The 16,415-nt window shown below is 38.7% G+C and overlaps 1 pseudogene; it reads right to left on the bottom strand.

Annotated features, from left to right (window-relative positions):
* Positions 1-259: 259 nt before the first annotated feature.
* LOC117093513 overlaps positions 260-16,415 on the bottom strand; it is an 87,878-nt pseudogene continuing 71,722 nt past the window's right edge.

Raw genomic sequence — 16,415 nt, forward strand, 5'->3', positions numbered from 1 at the left:
GTATGGTAAGGACATATCAAACAAACAGGAAGTATTATTATGCATTGCAGGCAAAGGGGCTAAAGGTCTCCCGTTAGAACTTTTGGCCCTTTTAGAATCCCTGATCCTTCATTATTTTGTTTAACTTGATGTAAGTCTTGACCAGTAGCTGACTCTGCGAAAACATTTCCTGACATCATTTCCAGAGGTGATGTGGGATTACTGTGCTTGCCTTCTCATTTTGGGTTGAGAATGAAAAGTCCAACAGTGGTTCCTGGTTAATACTTCAAGCACGGTCTTTTAATTAACAGGTCAGGTTAATTCATTCCTTTGGCCTTTAGCATTACAACTTCATTTTCACACTTTGGTTAAAATGATCAATGCACACAACACACACACACACATTCACATACACACAAACACATTTAAGGGGGCAAAAATGTTTTTGTTCTGCTATAGCAGAACAAAAAATAAATAGACTCTTTTTAATTACCTCATTCATAATACAAGGTGGTGGAGGAGGAGCAAAAAGGTCAGGATATAATAAATATAAAATTTAAATCTCTAAACTCATTTACCTTTTTTTTTTTGGTACTAGCTAAAGTCAGTGAATATAAACATGTGTTCTATTACGTTACACCATTATGGATTATTGTTAATGTCTTGTTTCCAATCTTATGCAATTTTTGGTATAATCCAAATCTACGTATTAGCCAGGGTAGGAGGTTTTGCTTGAGGTAATTGACATTATATAGTCCAAAGCACAGGAAGAAGTAAAACATATCCGTAATCTTCACCCATTTCCAAACAGAAGGGGATAATTGGGCCAATTCTTCTATTGTGTACCCTCCCTCTTCATGCAGAGATTCCTTTGAAGTCAGAGGGAGATGAAGGAGCTGAGGCTGAGAATGTGGCTGGAGGAAAAAAAAATGAATATTATCAAGCCAGAGTCTCATAACCATGTTTTATGCCACATTAACCATTGGGTTTGCTATAATGCAGGGCCTTTTTATTATCATTTTTACCTTCTAGTTTAATCAAGGATCACTAATACAACTTCTAATAATACACTGGAGTTAAAAAAAAATGTGTTTATTTGAACTCCCTTAGGTGAGATTCACAATCCAGCCCCTCAAAAATGTAAAGAAATAATTTTATTTAGAAAAAGCTAAAAATGTAAAAAGCATCATTTTATGGTTATATGTAAGTCTAGATGAAGCAGAAAAACTGACCAATTAAATTCGCATTCAGAGTGAGTACAGCACAGAGAGGAAGTTATGAAGGAGATGGGGATTTATTTACTTGTCAAGCAATTTTCTCTCACTTTCTCCTTACTTCCTACCACCTTCAAGGAGAGAGAAAATGTTAGCTTGCATTTATGTCACCAAGCTAAAAGTTTATTTCTTAACCCTCCTTTGTTACAAATCACAGGGAGCATGAATGTATTTGAGTGCATAGAGGGAAAGTTATATAATTCAAGCAATGATGGACTGACGCCATGGAGAGTCATTAGACTTAGGTGAACAGACAGCTGTCCAGAGACTCTTCAGTTTCAAAATCGCCAGCAAGAGGGAAATGACTGAAGACAGGAGCAAGGACAGAACCATCAACTTGTCAGGCTGTGAAGCTATCTAAGAAAAAGACAAGTTCTTCCTTCAATTAATACACATTATTTGAGAACAATGCTAAGCCATGTGAGAGATATTAGATGTACAAAGACATGATTCTTGGAACATTCAAAGTTGTGTGGAGATGAAAAACATGTTAATAAACAATAACAAAGAATATGACAAGCGTCGTAATACAGGTGTGTGCTTAGTGTTATAAGAAGACAAAGAAGGGAGTTATTAATACTTCTCTGGGTTTGGAAAGAGGCACTGGATTGGTGAATAATAATTTCACAAAAAAGTCAATAAATTAAGGTGCATCTTAAAGTATAAGTAGGTATTCATCAAGCAGAAAAGGAAGAAGTGGCCATTCCAAGCAGAAGAAATAACATAGATTCAAACCAAAGCATGTCTTATTCAAGGAAGAAGAAGTTGTTGACTATGACTATAGCATATGGTATACAGGCTGTGTGGTAGGAGGAACAGTCTATCATAATTCGGCTCCAAATTGCAGCCCAATAAACAAAGCCTTGTATGTTATGCTAAAGAGTGGGGACCTCATCCAGGAAGCAGTGGAAAGTCACCAAAATGTTTAATCAGGGGAGTAACATGATAAGAATTGTGTTTTAAAAAATAGCTAGCATCAGTATAGAGGAAGGCTTGGAGAATGACAAAAATAGAATAGTTTTTATGAGTTATAGAGAGGTTAGGAATTAAAAATGAGAGCCTTTGCTATGATCATAAATTAAGGAGAGATTTTAGGCTCAGGAGGTAAAATTAAAAACAAAACAAAACTGGCAACTTCAATGTACACAACCTTTCACGTGCATACTATCGGGTTTGGGTCAGAGTGATATGGGTAGAAAAAATACGTTTCCAGTATAGTTAATAGTAGAAGATTGGTGCTTAAGTCAGAATCCCTAGAAGCAGGGCCAGAGATTAAAGTTGTTCTGAAAATGATTTACAAAGGGAGTGTTCTTGGGAGGAGGGAAGCAAGAAGAGCAGAATAGGCAGAAGCAGGGACGAAGGTAGCTAAGAAGGATGAAAACTGGCCTTAGCTGAGCCTGCTCCTTTGAGGAGCTCTGAAGCATATATTGTACTACAGAGTTAGCTCCTCTTATCCCCAGGGAGGATAATTCTCAGGTAAGTTAGCTTGGTTCAGCTGAGGGCTAATCTTTGGGAAGGAGAGAGCTATGAGCTGTTAGCAGCCAAAAACCCTTACAGCCGCTGGGGAGCAAGAAGGATACTAACAGCAGCCACTGTAGGCCACCCTTTGCAATGCTCAGAACCTCTTGCTTCTGACATTTAGTTTACTCCATTCGGGCACAACAGCTTCAGGATTCTGGTTACTCACATGTCCTGGGCTCCTGTATAAGATAAAGATGAGTAAAACAAACTAGCTTCCACTGCTGCAGTGTGTCCCAAGCCCATAACATAATCATCATCTACCCCTTCATCACTCTTCTAGATGTTCCTCCTTATGGGTGAGTACTTCTGCAGGTCTAGATGGATTTCCTGAAGGCATAAGCCAAATTCTCAAAAGTTAGGTAGGAGTCTAAGCACCTGATTACCAGGCCCTAATCTGGTTATAGTTGCTGTACTTGCCTATTACAGTTACACAAGGCATGAGAATACCAAGATGCGGCCCAACACATCATTTGAGTGATAAACACATGGCTCCCTGTCTCTAATATGTAGCAGCATTTCTGCCTCCTCATGATAATTGGGTCATTTATCCTGCCAATACAGTAACTTTTTGTGCCAGCCAGTCTATTGGCACAAGGAGCTCAAAGTAATCTGGCAATAGCCATAGCTTTAAGTTTACTGAGACTTTTCCTAGATCCCCTAAGTGTAAGTTTCCCTCCTCTGGGACTTAAGACCTCTAGACTCACAAAACCTGTAGTTGCAAGAATGGGTCCCTGAGAGTGATGGTTGAGTGGAGTTCTTATTTTTACTCTTTGATTCCTGTACTCATGTATTCTAATCATTGAGGACAGAGAACCATATAGTATCTGTTGCTTTAAAGTGCACACTATACTCCAAAAGATAATACTTATCCTCATAGGATACCATCTCTAAACTGGTGCTGTAACTGGGCCAGAGTGTGGTAGAACCAGTGAACTCCACGAGCATGTGCCCATTGCCATACCTCCTTTTCTATAAAGTGAGTTCCCTGGTCCAATTAACATGATTTTATCCATATGGTCCACAAAGATGATGTCCTGTAGAATGTCTGTACAGTCCCAGTCCTTACAGACTATATTTGGACTAAGCTGGAGAACTCACATAACACTGGGACAGATCATGACTCTTGTTATTAATCCATATGAATGCAAGCTGCTTCTGATCCCCCCCTCCCTAATGGGTATTAAAAATAACACATTTGCCAGAACAATAACCACATATCTTGTATCTGGTTAACTTGCCCTAATAAATATATTACATGCAGCATAACAGCTGTGATAGAAACTACAACTTGGTTCAGTTGGCAGTACTCAGCTCAGAACTCCATGATCTAATTTGTATATGGTCTCGATTGCTCAGCTACATGCAGATAGAGAATCCTCACCTATGTATCCTTTAAATCTTTGAGACTATCTATTTTGAGAGTAGTATTTATTTATTGCACTAATCTGTACAATTTTCCTCAGGATGTGATAACTGGTTTTGATTTACTAACTTGACCACAGAGGATAGTTTCAAAGACTTTCCACTTTGACAGTACAATAGTTGGTCAAGAAAACAATGGGAGAATTCTATCAACCTCTAACTGGCTCATGCCAATTATACATTCAAGGACTAGAAAAATGATCATTAAATGAGTGTGTAAACCCAGTAAACCCACTGTGAAATAAGTCTAGATCAGAACTCCTTTTATTTCCTGACACTTACATGTCCATACTCTAACAAGCGGCCCATGGTGGTGCTGTCAGCATCAACTCATATCTTATATCTAGCAATCCTAAAAAGATCTGAGCATTCCCTTTGTTCCAGTGTACAGTTTTCTTTTTTTCTTTTTTTTTTTTGAGACGGAGTCTCGTTCTGTCACCCAGGCTGGAGTGCAGTGGCCAGATCTCAGCTCACTGCAAGCTCCGCCTCCCGGGTTTATGCCATTCTCCTGCCTCAGCCTCCCGAGTAGCTGGGACTACAGGCGCCCGCCACCTCGCCCGGCTAGTTTTTTGTATTTTTTAGTAGAGACGGGGTTTCACCATGTTAGCCAGGATGGTCTCGATCTCCTGACCTCGTGATCCGCCCGTCTCGGCCTCCCAAAGTGCTGGGATTACAGGCTTGAGCCACCGCGCCCGGCCCAGTGTACAGTTTTCTGAGTAAATACCTCTTGGTGCTTTTGGGGAAGAACTGAGGAGTCACACACTTACTATAATGTTGTAGTTCCTGTCTCATGGAGACCCAGCATCTCCTTCAGTCAATAGTTTCTGGTTATGATAACTCACTCAGGTATGAAGACAAGGCAAGAAATTATGACTTTTCATTGAGATATCCAAGTCAACCTTTTGCTCATTATTTTCTACCTCTTTTGATTGTGTGTGTGAACCAATACCCTTGTTGGTGACTCATCTATCTTGCCATTTCACATAGTAACCATTTCCATGGATACTTTGGGACAGTTCCCATCTCCACCCAGACAGCAGCCATTTCAACCCAGTTTCCCATTGTGGTGACTGCACTCCCTTCGCTTCTGACAATTAAGTGCTTCCCTGTGGCCCCTGTTAATCTGGAATCCTACCATCCCCTTGCTACAATGGACCCCAGTCTTTTAATCACATGTCCTTCTATCCCTGGTTTAAGAAGGACTATGCTTCCCCACAATGTTGGAATCTGCCTGATCAGCAAATTCCTCATCATGTTAATAAACAACATGTCCTCCAAGCTCTCCTAGGGAACATAGTCAGATACGGATATTTCAGTCTTCCATAATGAACCCATTTTTGCATGCTCATTTTTTAAATTGGTTTATTTCTTTCTCCACAATCTATTACCATAGTGCCAGGATCTCTACTTCATTTCATGTGACCCATCACTTTTTCCAAGCTACTAAGAGCTATCCCAGTCTTACATTAGACCTATCATATAAGACTTTGCTAGGTATTAAATCCTGTTTCAACAGAACAACCCCATATGAGAAAACTGTCCATTACGTAGCTTTATATTCTGCCAGGACCCTCAGGATCCCCCCCTAGGCATACTCTTTGAGCATACATGCAATCAAGTCCTAGATATCACGTGGAGTATGTAACTCATTTCCTTCCTTAGCAGGCCATCAATTCCCTAGCTACGTCATGCTGAAATGTGGCCCAAATTATCAGTGTGACCTCCATGAGGGAAAGCACAGGCAGATATGAGGATTGTCTTATAAGGCATCTGCCTCATTTGAGACCGTGGCATAGTATTCATGAAGGAAGCTTTCACTTCCAACAAGAGAAAAGGGGGCTTACTAGCCATTTCTGTGAGCCACACATGTTCAGGGGACGATGTAGTTGTAAGGTGCTCATCTACTCAGATATCCCTATCCCAAACTTCAGAGTACTACTCCTTTATTTCAGAGCCCTAAATTTTGCACAGGAAACTTGCCTAGGCTGAGAATTTAGCCTCCATTAAAGTTATTCCACTTACAAATGAGCCATGAGCCTGATCTCCAAATCTGTCTGCTTTCTAGCTACAAGAGAAGGATGTCTCTTTAAATGATGCTAATGAGGTTTTCCGACTCTCACATTTTGCTTTAAATGCCAAATAATAGAACTGAGTCTGTGTATTAAGCAGACTGTAAGATGGCTCCCAGTAAGCCTTGCCTTGTAGTGTTCATGACATTGTGTAATCCACTCCGTTAAGTATGGGCTGGCTTTGTGACTTATTTTTAACCAACAGAATATGACAAAAATGATGGGACATCACTTCCATTATTAGGCTACATAAGATTGTCACTTCCTTCTTGCTACCAGAATCCCTCTCTTGCTGGCTTTGATCAATTAATCTGCCATACTGGGGTGACCCATGTGGCAAGAACCTGAGGATGGCCTTCAGCGAATAGTTCACAAGGAGCTGAACCCTGTCAACAATCACATAAGCTTGAAAGTGGATACCTCCCCAGTTGAACCTTCTGTTGACACCCTAGCCTTAAATGGTACTTGGATAGTAGCCTTGTAAAAGACTCTAAAGTAGAGGACTTAACTAAGACATCCCTGGACTCCTGACCCATAAGAACATGGAGATAATAAGTGTGTATTGTGTTAAGCTGCCTAATTTGTGATAATCTGTGACAAAGCAATAGATACCTAATACATCCTATTATTTTATCTCTTCAATGCATCAGTGATATTTAGCAACAATTAGCCATATCTTTAGAGTTCCAATTTCCCCATACCTCTCAAAGCCAGAGACATTGCATCAGCTACTGTATCCCCTTCTACCTGTATTTCAACCCAGTTTGCCATCATGGGTGAAAATTTTAGCCAGAGGAGGCAAATATTTTCTGGAAAGAACCAGATCGTAAGTTTTAGGCTTTGAGATCATATGGTCTCTGTCTCAAATACTCAGTTCTGTCTAAAATTTGTTAAATGAATGTGTTCCAAGAAAACATTATTTACAAAAAGAAGTGAGTTGGGTCTGGCCCACAGCCATAGTTTGCTGACCCCTGATCTTAACAATCACCCTGGTATATGATGCCAGGGATTAATAATGCACCTACCACCAGGGATAAGAGCCTTATTACCATCCACCTCCTGAATGTCAGCTTAGTCTCTGCTTCTTAGGACCACTTCCAGTATCATTCAACTTGACTTGGGATCCCTAAAAGCGGAAACTAAGAAAATGATTCTTATAAAACAGATTTATTGAGGGAGTACTTTGGGGGAAGGGGAAGGAAGGACAGGGTTAAGGAAGAAAGCTAAGTAAGAAGTATGTTCAGCTGAAAACTGTGAGAGCTTGGTCCTACAGGAAGCTCTGGAGCACCAGAGGTCAATTCGCCCTTAGAGTATGTGTGTAGGGGTGGGGAAGGGGGTGCAGGCAGGGAAGGAGGAGCTTTCATATTCCTTATATCAATAAAGTATTGACTGTTGGCTGCCTGGGTGAGGGAATGGCTCAAGTAAAGCAATTTCCCTTCTCAGGGAAGGGAAGTAGCTGGGTATAGGTACTTTCCCATTCCTTCTTTGGGATAACCCATTTACCCCAATTATATTTCTGTTTATGACCTGAACACATTTTCATTAATTTCTAAGGAATGGAAATAGGATGGTCAAAATACAAGAATATTAATAACGCCAAAAAGGATGCAAAATAATTCCTGTTCATTTTGGTTTTGTATTTGATAGGTGTTACCACTTTTCTTTGCCCATTTGTCAAAACTAGAACCAACATAGTCAAAGTGAATAGAATGGAATGACAGTTTGGGGAGCAATTACAAAAAACATGTGCAGTAGCAGGATAAAACACAAATAGCTCAAAGTTCTCATATCACCTGGTGCTCACTATTAAATAGTGTAATAACAATCACCCTAGAGACCAGTTGCTCCAGTTTCCATCCCACGCTATCCCTTACTGGAGCTGTAAACTTGGGTAAGATATTTAAATGTCTGTGCCTCCTCAGTTTCCTAATCTGTAAATCGGGGTTAATACTAGTATCTACCTCATGAGATCACTGTGAACAAAAATGAACTAATACATGAAGTGTTTACAATAGTGTTTAGTGCATAGTGTACACTGAGCCTTAGCTTGATTATTGTTGATGTTGCATTATTTGTGATCACTCACTTATCTACTATCTTATTTAAATGTAGCTTTTTCAATGCACCTTAATTTGGGTTTTGGGCTCTATTACCTCTTATTCCTATACTTTGAAATATTTGAAAATATAATTAGAATAGTCGACTCTCAGGAAAAATTCAAGTCTCTTTCCTAGACCCCAAGGAAAATTCTGCAAAGAAGCCATATTCTTGAGTTCCTTCTGTAGACAAGCAGTTAAAAGTGTGCCTATGCTTTTAAGCAAAAACCATTAAAAAAGAGTATCTCTATTCACAACTAAGATGATTATCCTTTAGTAAGGAATCTAAAGAGGCTCCAATTTTTTGTAAGGTAAAATGATGCCTAAATTATGCGAAGTTTGTTGGCATGGCTGACCATAAGCAAGAAGCTTCGGAGAGTTCAAAAATAGAGGTTTCTGTATATTTCTGTACATAGATAGACAACTATGTATGTATGCAGAAACACGTAAAGAATATTGTTCATTATATGTTTATATACACAGGCTCAGGAGAGTACAAGCTTCCAATTTTTAGATTTATAAATATACTTTTGAATCTATAATAATGCAGAGTACAAGATTTTGTACGTTGGAGACAGATGAAATATATCGGATCCCCATCATCTGCCTGGCACTTCTCTTCATCTTTATAAATCACTGCTCAATAAACAAGAAAATAGGAATCAAGCAACCATGGCTATTTGGAAGAAAGATCACAATTATTTGACGAATGAAACATCTGGAAAGGGATCACGGCCTCATTATCTTTCAAAAATCGTTAATGAAACTCTTCTGTTAGTTCACTGAAGAATTCAAAGTGGAAAAGCCTCATCAAACATTAACTAAGAAAATGTATGCCAATGCTTTGGATAAGTCAAGTTGTCATTCTGCTCCATAAATATTTATCCTGCAGATGGTTTTTGAAACTACCAGTTTCCTTATTATAAGGAAAAGTTAAGTTGGTATATTTGTTTTAGATTATATTACAGAACTTTTCAACAGTTGGGATTTTTAAAAACATTTATTCCATTCCTTTTCCTATTTAAACTCAGTGGCTTGAATTGAACAAATCATAATGTAATAGGAATTCTCATACTTATCAGGTGAAAGATTGGCCTCACCTATTATGTGTCTTCTTGACAATGTAAAAATCCATTTTAAAAAATTAGAAATCTTTTGAAATCCTACCTTTCAGAAAGAAAATATTTAAAACTTGATAAGCCAATCGACAGCAAACAGCTTTTGAAAAACAATTACATTGAAAAAGTAAATCATTTTCAACCCAAATGTGATTGTGCCTTTCTGGTCTTAAAATGTATTATTTTATAAGAACATAAGTATAATAGGATAAGTAGCAACTGGTGTAAAGTGAAGCAGAAAACACATTTAATATAAACACACTGCATTGTGTCTATTTGATTCAATCACCAAACACTTATTGAGCACTGACTAGATGTCAGGAACTGACAGGTGCTAAGAAGGCAAAAATGAAATGGTGGTTACTGCCTTCAGGGAACTCCTAGTCTAATGGAGGTGACAGACACTTCTACAGCTATCTATAATAGAGTGTGACATGTGCTATGCCAGCAGCACCAGCTAAGTATTACAGGAGCAGGGGGGCAGGGGGTGGGAAGTAACCTCCTGAATCCAGTTTGAAATTGAGAAATGCAATACTTTTTATGAACCAAGGATCACAAAGAAAGTCAGTCAATATATAAATGAAGATAAACAAAAGCCTTTGAGGGAACAAATTTAGAGGACAATTCTTAACTGTACCTTCCCAGTAAACATGGGAGTAATAACACTAAGCGAATTGAAAGATTGTGAACAATGTGCCTATTTTTACATCTCAAGAGTATTTTTGCAGGACGTAAGTTGTAACTGTAATGACAGACTTCATTCTGTCCAGTGGCAGTCCTGTAACTGCTGTGAATGTACTCAACTTCATTAAAATCATTAACAATTACCAAAGATTGTTATTTCAACATGGCAGTCAACCACACGCTAAAACTAAATTTGCACCGAAGAATGTTCAGTACTGGGGCAAATGTGGTCAAAATTGATTAACATTTAAGAAAATTACAATGTCACAAAAACTGAAGTGCCAAGCTCTTCATTCCGTTAATAAAACTTACTTAGTTTGGCAAGATATAAATAATCATATGAGCCTGCAATATGAATGTATTGCTTTAGCATTTGCTTTCATAGCTCTTTGGGCTATTAAACAGTAGTTCTATATCTGAATGTCTTAGTCCATTTGGGCTGCTATAACAGAATGCTATCGACTAGGTGGCTTATAAGCAACAGAAATTTATATCTCACAGTTCTGGAAGCTGAGAAGCCCAAGAGCAAGGCGCCAGCAGATTCAGCGTCTGGTGAGGGCTGCTTCCTGGTTCATAGACAGCTGTCTTCTCCTTGTCCTTACAGGTCAGAAAGGGTGAGGGAGCTCTCTGGGACCTCTTTTATAAGAGCACTATTCCCATTCATGAGGCCTCTACCTTCATGACATAGTCACCTAGCCAAAGTCCCACGTCCTGATACCATCACAGTGGGAACTAGGATCTCTCTCTCTCTCTCTGTTTTTTTTTTTTTTAACAACTGGTAATCAATTTATTAAAATAGTTGACTTAAGCATCTCCTCAATGGTGACTTCCACTTCAACTCCTGGCTCAATATTGATGGAAGTGATCTGCTTAGCAATCTCAAAAGGACTGTGCCAGTCAATGAATCGCTTGTGGATTCTCATCCCGAAACGATCGCATGTCTTAGAACCAACCTTCACCACAAGGATTTTTTCTTGTAAGGATTCTCAAACTCTTGGTAGGCATTCAAACTGGTCCTTTCACTTTGAGATTCTTTTCCTTTCCTCCTCTGATCAAGTCAGCTCACACCTTCTCCAGAGATTGTACATTGCAGCTTGTTAGAGTGATTCGAATTCAGTGAATTGCCACCTCCAGCTCCAAGAGTGTTTTTCCTGTATCCTTAAAAGCTATGGCTGCTGCGCGGCTCCCTGACCGACTTGTTCCTTGGCAAGAGCGAACAGCGGTGAGTCAGGAGAAGGAGCGGGCGGATCAGAGTTCCGCACCACCCACCACCTACGACCGTGTTTTCCTCAGAGTGAAACTAGGATCTTAATTTATGAACTTTTACTTCCAGAATCCCTGGATTTTACCTTTTTTTTTTTTTTTTTGAGGGGGTCGGGGGGTACAGGTTTCTGAGTGAGGTGATTAAAATGTATCAAGCTGCAGAAACTCTCGGCACAACAAATCTTTTTTCCTGAAAAATTCCCCACACATTTGCTTTTGAGAGGTAACACACAGGATTAAGCAGTCTCTAGCTTTCTGCCTTAATATTTGTCTCGGCTTTTGGGTGATGAGTGGACAGGGCTATGTACAATTGCTGCTTCTTGAACTCTTCCCTCTGTCTGTCCCCCATCTGTCTGTCTTTGGTTAGTAAGACGGTTTTGTCTTATCTTTTTGAATATTTGAATAACCAGATTAAATTTTTAAAGAACTCTACACACTAAGGATTTAAGCACAGTCCCTACCCTGTGAATTTATAAGATAATGAAAAGGCACCTTCCAAACAAAGAAAAGATGGAAAGATATTCTTCCTGAGAAAAGTATGTAACAATAGGGAAAAGCCAGTCGTCTCTTTTCTAATCCTTTGCCTTTGACATCTGTCATTTGGGGGAGAGGGTTATGTGGGTGTTGGGTGGTGTTACAGTAGTAGTTGAAAAGTTCTCTTCATCCTGTGGTACTGATTCTCTACCCTTTGTCAATAACTTCCTATCTTACATATTACTTTCAAATTTTTTTTATCTTTAGCTTACCATCAGTGAATTATATTTGCTAAAAAATATAATTCTTTCTACAAAAGCAGAAAGTACATATGAAAAACTAAAGAAAAAAGAATTATATTTGCTAATATTTTACATGTTTGAATGAAAGTTTAAAAAACACAATAGCAACAGCAGTAATGTTTAAAACATGTGAATTTATTTAGTGTTTCACAATTTTCAAAGCATGTGTACATATATTATTTAATTTGATCTTCATAATAACCATGCAGGCACTGTTTTCATTTTACACATGAGAAAATTAAATACTTTAATGGGTTCCCCCAGAAATGTAAGACAAAGATTCAAATGCAAATCTCATTGTTCCTCGACTTACAATGGGGTTACATCTGGATAAACTCATCTTAAGCTGAAAATATTATGAGTCAGAAATGCATTTCATACCCCCAATAAACCCATCAAAATGTTGTAAAATCTTAAGTCAAACCACTGTAAGTCAGTGACTGTTTGTACTTCAATTGAGCTGATCCCCAGAAACTTTGATAGGGAGTATGGAATGAGACAGACAAGAAGAAAGCCAATAGAAGGTATGTTTTCAAGGTGGTTTCCAATTTGACATTTCAGTCGTGCTAGGGAGCTATGAAAGCTGGTACTGAATGCAGCCCAGTGTTAGCTCAATTAAGGGGTAAAGAGGCTGGAATATTTATCTGCCAACTCTCCACCTATCTTTGGTTGAAGTCCACCTCCAGAGGTAACAACTGTAGGGTACTCTGGTTTGCATTTTTTGGTAAACTGAACGTATTCCCAGAGCCACAAAAAAGTCCTCACTCCCAGAGTTACAGGTGTTCAGAGTAAGCAGCTTTCAAGGTGCAGAGCTGAATGACGGGTGGGGCAGAATGGTCTCGGTTAGCCAAACTCAACAAGGTTAAGCAATTTATCCAACCAGAGTCACACAGCTAATATTGGCAAGGCCTTGAAGGGACTTAGGCTTTTGGCTGGTTGGGTAGATTCCTTGATAGAGTGAAACAGATGTCATTTCTTGTTCTCAAAGTGTAGGTTAGGAAAAAGAGTAGAGAAGAGAGAATATATTAAGCATGAAAAAATATTGCTTCTAAAGGTCTTACAATAATTGAGATTTGTTCACCCCGTACATATAATACAACTATTCAAAACCTGAAGCTTTTATAGAATGCAAATAAATATCAATACATGGACCTTTACATAGCACACATGCTACTACTTTCCAATATACATTGCCAAGGTTTTCAGTCCAATTGGTGGTATTTTGCTGAGGACGCTGGAACAAATTTTTGTATTTACAAGTACCATAACACCTTTAAAGGACATGTATATTGCAGAAAATTATGACACATAAGTGGTCAGGCAAACATTATGTGGAAAAGTCCCAGCTGATGTGTATGTTATTGCTAAACAGCCTCTTCACATCAGTGCCACTCACGCCTCAGTTTCACAGTTGTGAAATATTTGCATACAGATGTGAAGGTATTCTTGTGGTTTACTCAATAAACCAGAATGGGGCTTTATGCACCCCTGAGTTTTCAATTAATGTTGTTGACAGAATGAATGGCTATTTATGCCACCAGCCTTTCAGGTTCATTCATGGTACACAATACCTAAGTCTTAAAGAGCTCATCTAAATGCCTCCCCTCTTGGGAGGGTGCTTATGGATTCCATTGTATATATAGGGTAGCATAAGGTTCAATGATTCTATCTAATCAGCAGAGTGGACCTTACATTTTAGCAAAGGCCACTGAAGCCTTTGTTCTGCAACAGGGCATTATCCTACAACTTCTACAATAAATTGAATGTCTGTTTGTCCAAAGATCTTAGGCAACCAATGCCTGAACTTCACTTTCCCAAGTATGCCTTTCTGTCCTCACTACACTCCAACACTCACATTTTTGGGAAAAGGATACCTACACAGGAAAATTATTTTTCTATGTGTAGTGAGACTTTACTACACTCATTCATTTGACTGTGGTGAATAAGGACCTGGAACATGGTTGGAGCCCAATAAATGCTTACTGAATTTAATCCAACAAGAAAGAAACAGCACTACCAGTCCTGGCCCCTGTGTACTCTAAGATATCTGCAACATGGTACAGTTCCTGGAGATAGAAGGTAAACATGAGTCCCTCCTTTACCCCACCTATACAACGGTCTCCTCAAGCAAAAGGAGTGTGTAAATGTTGTCTGAGATAGGTTTTCACGGGAGATGAATGAAATTCCAACTTTCTTCTTGGATTAAAAATAATTCCAGTGATAATGGAATTAGAATTTCATTGGGTTTAATCATTATTAGTTAAAATCAACATAATAATTCATCTTTCCATACAGTTTTATTTTTTAAATTCATCATCTACCGCACATTGGCCCTAAGAAACAGCTAAGGATTGCTGTCTCCATTTTTCAGATGAGAAAACCAAGGCTCATTAAGCTTAAGTGATGTCCATTCAGGTGATATCAGAGACAGGGATACAAACACAGGCTTATCAGATGTAATCTAAAATAACACATTTAAAAAGTTCCAACTATGTTTCCCAAGTTTTGAGACTCCAAATGAAAAATACAGGCATGTTTGTTTATTTCTGCAAAGCAAATTAAATGTGTAGCCCATGCATTATTGATGTCTATTATTTTAGTTCCTAAGAAGTATGTGTATCAAATTGCCTTTACAAGAGAAACTGTATTAAAACAACTTGTATTTACATGCCTTTTTAGTTTGCACTTGAGCGTTTATTTTTCTTCTAACTTTAGGACAGTAATACGTGACGCTGTTTTCAAAATCAGACATGCTGGTGACTGTTCCGGAGCATAGATCAGTGTTTGTACTTAAGATGTCCAGCCTGGAATAGGACTGTACCATTAAGGGCACATGTGCAAATAAGCAAAGACTGCCAGACCAAATGGACGCCAAAGCCTTGAATTGTAAACTAATCCCAGAGGAACTTTTAGAGTTGTTAGAACATTTGCCCATTATTTCTAGAGAATCTCAGTGGCTCTAATCCATCTCAAACTTTTTATTCTTCTCAATATAGCTCATTTCCTCTTGAAATATTTCTTCTGTTCTACGGCCAGCATAGAAAAGAAGGGGCAGACAGGACTAAAGTAGACCCCAGGCCTCTTAGACCTAACTTAGGGCAAGCAGAGCGATGCCCCAGGCAAATATGCAGAGGGCTCTCAGGAAGACCAGCAGCAGGGCAAATTGCTGCCTGATTTGCAGTTCTGCACTCTATCAGAATTTTATGTCTGGAAGATAATAATTTAGAGACTAATACAGCATGCTCATTGAATAGATTATGAAATGTGTTTCTCAGAATTGGAATGACTTGCCCGAGTCCAGTGCAAGAATGAGAGAGAAAACACACCACTCAGAGTGGAGTAAAATATATTTGTTTAAAAACATGACATTAATCAAGACAGACTAGTGGTATAGCTGGAGGACTAGACTTTAGATCACAAGATTTCTAAGTAAACTTTGATTTACTTAAAAGCCTTGAGATAGAATATAAGTCAGTTTGGCTACCTTGCCTAAATAATGAAGTTAATATTTATTTCTGAAAAGGCTTGGATCTAATCATATTCATTCAATGCCATGCTTAAGCAGTACAGTAATGAAAAGGAACAGTCAGTCTGAAAGAGAGAGCTGCTGATAGATACTCAAGTAATGAGTGTGCTTCCTTCCGGTGCATAGGTGATCACTGGTGAGAGGAGGGCATGACTAGCAACTGCGTTTTCCTTGGCGCAGTGCAGAGTTGAGCAGGATGATTTATAAACCTCAACACATTGAAGACCAAAAAAAAATAAATCATTAAGTAGCATGCCTCATGATTCAACTTGCTTTTTTTTCCTCCTAACATGGGTAATAAATTGTGTGGGCTTTAATAATTTATAGGAGATGTCGTTATAATGTGAGAATATTAACTTTGGTGAGTCTTTTAATTTGCTTGTGATGTCAATAGTGTGCTGAAGTGTTTCTTTACAGGACAGCAACACCACTAATGCACAATTGTATTCTGACACTTCAGCCAGAGGCTCCTGGGGACCAGAAGAGACAGTTCACTTTAGCACTGATCTTATCAATTTGGTGCATGTCCCTCAGGAATTACATGCCACAGAGAGAATTAAAAGGAACAGTTTGAAAGCACTTAGAATCATATTAGCGCATTCACATACAACCCCTCTTCTCCTTGTCCTTGTGGAAAGATAACCTGACTCAAGACATTTTATTTCTGCCCAGGATTACGCCTCAGAA

Source organism: Trachypithecus francoisi, unplaced genomic scaffold (genome assembly GCF_009764315.1).
Source record: "Trachypithecus francoisi isolate TF-2019V2 unplaced genomic scaffold, Tfra_2.0 Lachesis_group12, whole genome shotgun sequence".
NCBI lineage: Eukaryota > Metazoa > Chordata > Mammalia > Primates > Cercopithecidae > Trachypithecus > Trachypithecus francoisi.